The following is an 8,557-nucleotide window of genomic DNA, read 5'->3' on the forward strand; positions in this document are numbered from 1 at the left end:
CGTGGCTTGGTTCCAGGACATGGCCCTGGCTTTCTCTGTGTGTGCTGAGCTCACTGGTCCCCCTGGACTCTGCTGGGGCAACAGTCTCATGATGCTCATATTGTCCATTGGACAGGACTTGCCAAGTGGGAAGTCCAGCTCACCTGTGCCCCTCCTAGCGAGGGCAGGGGCGTGTCCTGCGGCTGGAGCCCTCCCCGTCTCAACCTGAGGTCGGGGAAGCGTCCTTGCCGGGCGGACCCCTCCATTGCTCCCTCGATGCTGGCGGACCTGGATTTCATCCTCAGAGACCTGGAACCAGCCCCTGGCCTCTGGGAGACTGAGCTGAGTGGACTTGGCCTCTCCTCTGTCAGGAGCCGGACTTCTTGCCTCAGCCAGGGGTGGGGGCAGCAAGCCTGGCCTCGAGGAAGGGGTCCTGGGGCCGGGCTGTCCCCACAGGGCCCCCCAACCCAGAGCATCTGTCCACCCTGTGAGGTGATAGACTTGAGAAAGGACTCAGCTGCGAACCTAGAAGGTGTTTAAGAGAGATGGGGGTGTGGCCAGAGGGACGGGGCGTGGTCAGAGATATGGGGGCGGGTCAGAGGGACGGGGGCGTGGTCAGAGAGGTGGGGGTGTGGCCAGAGGGACAGGGCGTGGTCAGAGGGACGGGGGCGTGGTCAGATAGGTGGGGGTGTGGCCAGGGGGACGGGGCGTGGTCAGAGATGTGGGGGTGTGGTCAGAGGGACGGGGCGTGGTCACAGGAGAGACAGCAGGTGATGTTCCCACGGGTTCCCAGCCATCGGCGCCCTTGACCCTTGACCTAGCACTTCTGTCCCCTCACTGTAGGTGGTGAGGAGAGGCCCCCCCCCCAGCTTAGGGTCGTCTGGGGATGGAGAGAGCTCTCCGGAGCAGACCTGGCGCCTCGGCACTTCTCCAGCCCCCCATTTGCAGAGAAAAGTGCCAGCGGCCTCAGGTGCTTTGGACGGTCTTTTTGTTCACCACGTTTGAATTTTTCTACAACGACTGGAGTCATTATTTATTTATACTTTTTTGGCCTCACGTCTTGTGAAATCTTAGCTCTCTGACCAGGAAGTGACCTTGGGCCTTGGTGAAAGCGCAGAGTCCTAACCACTGGACCGCCGGGGAATTCCCATTTTGTAAGAGAGTTAAATGGCTGCTTTGACCAAACCTGTGCCTACCTGTGTATTGCTTATGTGGTTAAAAAAAAAAAAGTAAAGTGAAACTGAAAACAGCAGGAAGCTCTCGTCTGTGGCAGGCTGACGGCGGCAGCTGCTTCAGGCCTGGAAGCTGAGGGCAGGCCAGGTCAGCGGGGGTGGGGCGGCGGGTGTAGGGGTCTCGGGGTGATGCACACCTGGATGCAAGAGCTGCCTTGGCAACCAAGGGGCGAGCGGCGGGGGGCGGGGGACGGTAGACGGTGCGGGTTGGGAGGCCTTCAGGGGAGAGGCAGGCGCTGAGCCTGGTCTTGGAAGCAGGCAGGATGAGAGCAGGTGGTGGGGGGCTCAGAGGAGCACATGGGGCGGCCAGGTGCTGGGAAGATGACGTCCACCCCCCTCACTCCCCCACTCACCCCCCACCTACTCACCTTGCTGCCCATCCCTCACCCCTTCCCCCAACACACATCATAACTACACACGAACATCCACTCACCTCCCCCCACTTCCCGATGGAGGCATAAAGTGCTCTGGGGGTGAGGGTGGGCGTGTGACAGGACAGAGCCAGGGAGCCACTGAGGCCAGCCCCCGCCCCCGCCACTCCCACCCGAGGCTGCAGATCTGACGGGCAAGGTGGGTTTGACATGGGGATTCTAGCTGGAGACAGACGATGACCTGGTCCCAGCCCCTGGCTGGCTGGGTGGGGGCTGGGAGGGCAGTGCCCCATGGCCCGCGGTGGCCTGTGTGCAGGGTTCCAGGACAAGCTGCACCAGGTCCCCGGATCCCAGTGCTGGCTCCAGAGCAGGCGGGTGGGAGCCACAGCCCCAGGCTCCGGAAGCTCGGGTCACCTCCTCGTCCCCCACCTCCCCACTCCAGGGCCAGCATGCCACCCTGCCCCACAGACAGCGCCCAGCTCGGGGCAGCAGCTGCAGAGAGGAGGCCCGAGTTCCTCGGGTTTGGAGCTCTGTCCCCCCGCCGCTGCTTTGTCAGGCTGAGCCGGGGGCCAGCCCTCACCCAGGACACGCCGTCCCTTGGCCAGGCCTGCTGGAGCGGGGCCCGTGCGGGGAATGAATGGAGTCTGACCCTGTGTTCCAGGCATGCCGGGGGCAGTGTCCTCGGGAGGCAGCTGTGCCCAGCTGTTTGCGGAGCACCACCATCCGCCCCTGCCACTCGGCTGACCAAGGAACACAGGTGTGGGGGCCCTTTTGGGGACCCAAGAGTCTAGGAAGTAACAGGGTGGAGGCCGAGGCCTGCTTGGCTGGCTGAACTGTGGGCAAGTGCCGACCCCCAAGTTCTCTGGGGAACGTCAGAGCTGAGGTTTGTCTACAGCCCAGTCTCTGGGGTGCCCTTCACCTGCAGGCAAAGGTGTCACTCTAGTTAAATTAGGGGTGGCGCCAGCTTCTGATGGAATGGCTGGCAACTCCCACATCGTGACCACCAGGGTCACCAGCAGAGGGAGGCCAGTCGACCGCTGTGCCCTTCCTGGGCGCAGAGATGTCAGCCCGGAATCGCTCATCTGAATCCTTGTTGGAACTCTCACCTTGATGGAGACGGGGTGGAAAACCACAGGCTTGGGTTCAAGGCCAGCTCGGCCATGAACCTTGGGAAATCACAGAGCTGGCCTGACCCCAGGGTTCCCATGGTCAGCAGGGTCACCTCCGCGGCCTCCCAGAGGCACAAGCGCTTGGGGGGGGGGTCCCCCAACTCCTCTTAATGGGGTCCCACTTAGAGGAGGGGTCCCAGACTTGAGGCCCCGCTGGAGTGGCCAGTGCGGGCCGAGGTCCCTGCGGAGATGCAGAGCCTCTGACCATCCCCGACGGCCTATGGAATGTGAACTCTCCGGGGCAGTGATGTCACCCTTGGCCTTTGCGGTATCTTCAGGGCCTCAGACCGTATGGCAAACTGAAGAAGCTCGGTGAATATTTGAGGCATGAATGAATGAACTCACCAGTTACTGACTCATTTGTTGAGCACTTGCCGGAGCCTCTGCAAGCCAATGGCAGAGGTTAAGTGCACAGACCCGGGAGGCAGGGTGTCTGGGTTCCGAGGTTAGAGTCTGTGAATTATGAGTGTCCCCAAGTCTCTGTTGGGCTTCCCAGATGGCTCAGTGATAAAGGATCCACCTGCCAATTCAGGAGACTCAGGTTCGATCCCTACCTCAGGAAGATCCCCTGGAGGAGGAAATGGCAAAGCATGCTGGTATTCTTGCCTGGAGAATCCAACAGACAGAGGAGTCTGGCGGGCTACAGTCCATGGGGGTTACAAAGAGTCAGACAGGACTGTGCATGCACGCACATACTAAGCCTCAGTCTCCCCATCTGTAAAATAAAGGCAAAAGATATCTGTTCCCATCACGACACCCAGTTAAGAACCTGTACACGCCCTCTCACTAAAAGCAGCTACACATTCTGAGTAAAATAAGATATTCATCTTGAAAGCTATCTTTTTTTTTGGCCACGCTGCACAGCTTGTGAGATCTTAGTTCCTGATCAGGGATTGAATCCTGGCCCTAAGCAGTGAACGAGCAGAGTCCTCACCACTGGACCACCAGGGAGGGGCTTCTTGAACACTGCCTTGAGATGGCTGTGTGCGTGTGTGCGCGTGTGTGTGTGAGCAGTCGCTCAGTCATGTCTGACTCTTTGTGACTCCATGGACTGTAGCTCACCAGGCCCGTCTGTCCATGGAGTTATCCAGGCATGGATACTGGAGAGCGTCGCCATGCCCTCCTCCAGGGGATCTTCCAGACCCAGGGATTGAACCTGTGTCTCCTGTGGCTTCTGCATCAGCAAGTGGATTCTTTACCTTTGAGCCACTTGGGAGACCCTTAGAGCTGGTTAGGAGGTGTGGAGTCCTCAGGGAAGGGTGGCAAAAGTGGGGGCCCAGAGAGGAGCAGCCAAGCCAAAACTGGCTCTGCTTTGAGCGGGGAACACGAGGCTGCTGCCCCCACGTACAAGCAAAAGTGCTGAACGGATTGATCGTTAGGAAGGAGAGAGCCACGGTCATGAGCCCAGGCACCCCTCCTGCCGGCCTGGCACGGAGTGTCAGTTAAGTGCGGTGTCGGCCAGGAGGACTGTCAGAGGGGAGCGGGTGGGCGCTGGGTGGTCTTCAGCGAGGGCGTGCCGTTCCTGGGGTGTGACCCTGCTGACTGGCGGATGGCAGCTGGTGGTCACCAGCAGGCGCAGCTGGTTCTGTTGTTCACTGTCTGTGACGGCCGAGGAACAACCTGTCTTCTCATGTTGAATTGGAAGAATTGCAGTGTCTCCGACCCGGTGGGTAAACCAGAGCGTCGTTTGTCTGTTTGTTTTGTTTTATTGTTGCTGTTCTTGTTTTCTGACTCCCTTTGATCTCAGGGTCAGAAAACAAAGCACAGAGAGGGCGTACTGGGGGCCCAAGGGAGGACCACCTCGATGCATCCAGGGTTCCCGAGGCTCAACCTCACGTCCAGCTATGCTGGGACCCCACCTGGCCTCCAGGTAGCACCTCGGCTCTGGTGCCTCAGGCCTTGGTACTGAGGAGAGGGGGAACTGGGCTCTAAGAATCCATCATCCAGACTCACCCTCGGGGTCTGTGCAGCCTGAATCCATCCCCTCTCAGTTATCCCCAAACTTCAAATGAGAGGTTTTAGTTTAAAGGCTTCTCAGACCGCCAGAGCTTTCTTTTTTAAAAAGAGCTGTGTGTTTACTTGGCTGCCCCCGTCTTAGCTGCACTGCGGCGTGTGGGCGCTCTTAGTGGCGGCATGGAACACTCAGGTGTGGTGCGGGGCTCTTGTTCCCTGACCAGGGATCGAACCCGGGCCCCCTGCATTGGGAGTGTGAAGTCATAGCCACTGGACCCCCAGGGAAGTCCTGCAAGCACTTTCTAAAGGAATTCACCTTCATCTCAAGCCTCAGAGACATTTCACAGAGTCCCAGAGCCAATGAGCAACTCAGTAAATATTCACTAAGTACAAAGCTTCCTGGTGGCTCAGCTGGTGAAGAATCCGCCTGCGATGCAGGAGACCTGGGTTTGATCCTTGGGTTGGGAAGATCCCCTGGAGAAGGGAAAGGCTGCCCACTCCAGTATTCTTGCCCGGAGATTCCCATGGACAGAGGAACCTGGCGGGCTACAGCCCATGGGGGTCACAAGGAGTCAGACACGACTGAGCGACTAACACTTTCACTTTCACATACACAGGTAAACGAAGCGCCGTGAGTGAAAGCGGACGGAAATAGGAGGCAGAGGCAGAGTCCCAGGCGGCGCTGGTGGTCAGGAATCAACCGCCAACGCAGGAGACACGGGAGATGCAGGTTCAATCCCTGGGAAACGAAGATCCCCTGGAGGAGGAAATGGCAACCCACTCCAGTATCCTTGCCTGGGAAATTCCATGGACAGAGGAGCCTGGTGGGCTGCAGTCCATGGGGTCACAAAGAATTGGACACGACTGAGTGACTGAGTATGCATGCAGAGTCAGATCGGCAGAAAATTCAGATATTAAAACTATCAGACCCAGAAAACAAAGTGAATATGTTTTATAGAAGAAATAAAAGAGACCTGAATATGTCAGTAAATAGCAAGCCGACTCCTAGAAGTACAAAATACTTAACTCTTGAAATTAAAAATCAGAGGATAAATGTAACAACAGCTTAGACACAACTGGCGAGAAATTAGTGACCTGAAGGATAAAGTCAAAGGAACTAGGAAAATTTCACCTGGGAAATATGAAAAAAAAAAATCACAGAGGCTGGAGTGAGAGGGTAAATATATTGCTAGCTGGAGCTCCAGAGAATGAAGAGAGAAGCAGACAGGGACAGAGGCAGGGTTTGTAGAGGATTAAGGCTGAAACGGTTCCAAATTTAATGGAAGAGAGCTGACCACGAGCACAAGAGGCCCAAGGAATGTCAAGCACCATGAGAACACGGGATCCACACCTCTTCACTTCAGGACATGCAGGGCACCAAGGCCAGAAGAAGCCCTGAGACAGTCAGAGAGGAGGCACAGGTCGCCTTCAAGGACTCTGATGTTGAGAGCCAACTTCTCAGTAGCAACAACGGGAGCTTGAAAACAGAAAGGTGGTATCGTCAAAACTCCACAAGCGGAAGGCTCCTGGCCTGGAAGTCAACAGAGAAAAGCGGCAACAGGCAAAAGAAAACCAAGAAAGTGTCCCACAAGCAACTGCGCTTGAGGAAGCTTTAACACTTGAGGAGGAAGGAAAGTGACCCCAGATGGACAACGGGAATGCTAGAGAGGACGGAAGTCCAAGCCGCTGTGACGCGCGTGGGCACGTCCGGACAAGCGTGGACGGCAAAAGTGCCGTGCGGGATTTAAACGGGGACAGTGCGAAACGCAAGGCTAGGCCGGCCTTAAGCTGCAGGGACGGGGCGTGTGTGGTCAGTTGGAATGAAAAGGCTCTGAAAGAGAAGAAAAAGTGTTAATTTAGAATCGACTTCAATAAACAATCACCAAAAGAATGGAAATAGAGTGCATAAATTCTAAACCAGTGGACAGGGAGGCGGGACAAAGACGCTCGAGAATCCAGAAGAAGGCAAAGAGAGAGAGAGAGCAAGACATAAAAAAGACAGACTATTGATAAGGTGGCAGAAATCAGCCCACCTATATTGGCAATCACAATACATAGAAACTAATAGAACAGTTAAAAGTTATAGTGATGACTCTTTATGATTTCAGGCCAGATAAAAAGGACAAAATCCAGCTGATCTTTGTAAGAAACTTACCTAAGACATAAAGATACAAGAAGATAGCAAGGAAGCATTTATGCAAATACTAAGCCAGAGAATGTTGGAAAGGCTGTCTTCACATCAGGAAAACACGCTTTATCCCACCTGAAATAACCACAGCGTTGTTACCCGGCTGTGCTGCTGTTGTTCAGCCACCCCGTGTGTCCGACTCTTTGCGACCCCGTGGACGGCAGCACGCCAGGCCTCCCTGTCCATCGCCATCTTCCGCAGTTTGCCCAAGTTCATGTCCATTGCACTGATGATGTCATCCAGCTATCTCATCCTCTGATGCCCTCTTCCCCTTCTGCCCTCAATCTCTCCCAGCATCAGAGACTTTTGCAATGAGTTGGCTGTTCACATCAGATGACCAAAATACTAGAGTTTCAGTGTCAGCATCAGTCCTTCCGATGACTATTTAACTAAAATGAGCTATACCCCGATGCAACATAAACAGTTTAAGGCTTGGGGGAAAAAAAGAAAAACACCCTGTAAGTCAAAAAGAAAGAGTCGTTCATTCCTTGCTTAATAATAAACAGAAATCAATTTATTGGGAAGATCGAACTGTTCTTCTTTTGAGTGTGCCTACTGACAAAACCTCAAGATACATTATGGAGCGAAATTTGGCAGAACTAGAGGGAGAGGCCACAAAAAACGGGTTTAGACGTGCAGGTTCCACGCCATAAATCCACCCACATTAAACCCAGTGCTTTTGTGAATGGAACCCTCACGACAGTCCAGTTTATTTTTGGTTGCACCGGGTCTTCGTGGTCGTGCTCGGGCTCTCTCTTGTGGAACCGGATGACCCTGTCCACATGAAGTGCCGTCATTGTGATCACAGCCACCCTAGTGCGTGTGCAGTGGTATCTCACTGTTGCTTGATTTGCGTTTCCCTGTTGACTTTCGATGTTGAGCATCTTTCGATATGCTTGTGGGCCATTCATAAATCTTTGGTGAAGTGTCAAAATCTTTTGCCCATTTTTTTTCTTCAGCTGTCTGTCTTCTCACTGAGTTTTAAAAGCTTATTTGTGTGTTCTGGATACAAGGTCTTCATTGTGTACAAAGTGAAGTGAGTGAAGTCGCTCAGCTGTGTCCGACTCTTTATGACCCCATGGACTGTAGCCTACCAGGCTCCTCTGTCCATGGAATTTTCCAGGCAAGAGTACTGGAGTGGGTTGCATTTCCTTCTCAGGGCATCTTCCCAACCCAGGAATTGAACCTGGGTCTCCTGCATTGCAGGCAGACACTTTACCATCTGAGCCACCAGGGAAGCCCTCATTCTGTATATGTCCTTCAAATATGTTGTAGAAGACTCTTGAGAGTCCCTGGGACTGCAAGGAGGTCTAACCCGTCCATCCTAAAGGAGATCAGTCCTGGGTGTTCATTGGAAGGACTGATGTTGAAGCTGAAACTCCAATACTTTGGCCACCTGATGCAAAGAGCTGACTCATTTGAAAGGACCCTGATGCTGGGAAAGACTGAGGGCAGGAGGAGAAGGGGATGACAGAGGATGAGATGGTTGGATGGCATCACTGACTCAATGGACATGAGTTTGAGTACACTCTGGAAGTTGGTGATGGACAGGGAACCCTGGCGTGCTGCAGTCCATGGGGTCACAAGGAGTCAGACACGACTGAGCAACTAAACTGAACTGACTGAATGATGTCTTTTGAAGGGCAAAAGCTTTAAATTTTGTAC

General features: G+C 54.4%; 1 long non-coding RNA gene and 1 other non-coding gene across 2 annotated transcripts; one reads left to right on the plus strand and one right to left on the minus strand.

Annotated features, from left to right (window-relative positions):
* Nucleotides 1-1,320: 1,320 nt before the first annotated feature.
* LOC112448858 (uncharacterized) lies at nucleotides 1,321-7,826 on the plus strand. The gene is made up of 2 exons (XR_003037323.2): nucleotides 1,321-4,417; nucleotides 5,322-7,826. It is a non-coding gene; the product is annotated as an uncharacterized lncRNA (long non-coding RNA).
* A 231-nt stretch (nucleotides 7,827-8,057) lies between these two features.
* Nucleotides 8,058-8,129, minus strand: TRNAC-GCA (transfer RNA cysteine (anticodon GCA)). Its single transcript has one exon. It is a non-coding gene; the product is annotated as a tRNA-Cys (tRNA).
* Nucleotides 8,130-8,557: the final 428 nt, after the last annotated feature.

The sequence above is a fragment of the Bos taurus genome, chromosome 11 (genome assembly GCF_002263795.3).
Source record: "Bos taurus isolate L1 Dominette 01449 registration number 42190680 breed Hereford chromosome 11, ARS-UCD2.0, whole genome shotgun sequence".
NCBI classification, from domain to species: domain Eukaryota; kingdom Metazoa; phylum Chordata; class Mammalia; order Artiodactyla; family Bovidae; genus Bos; species Bos taurus.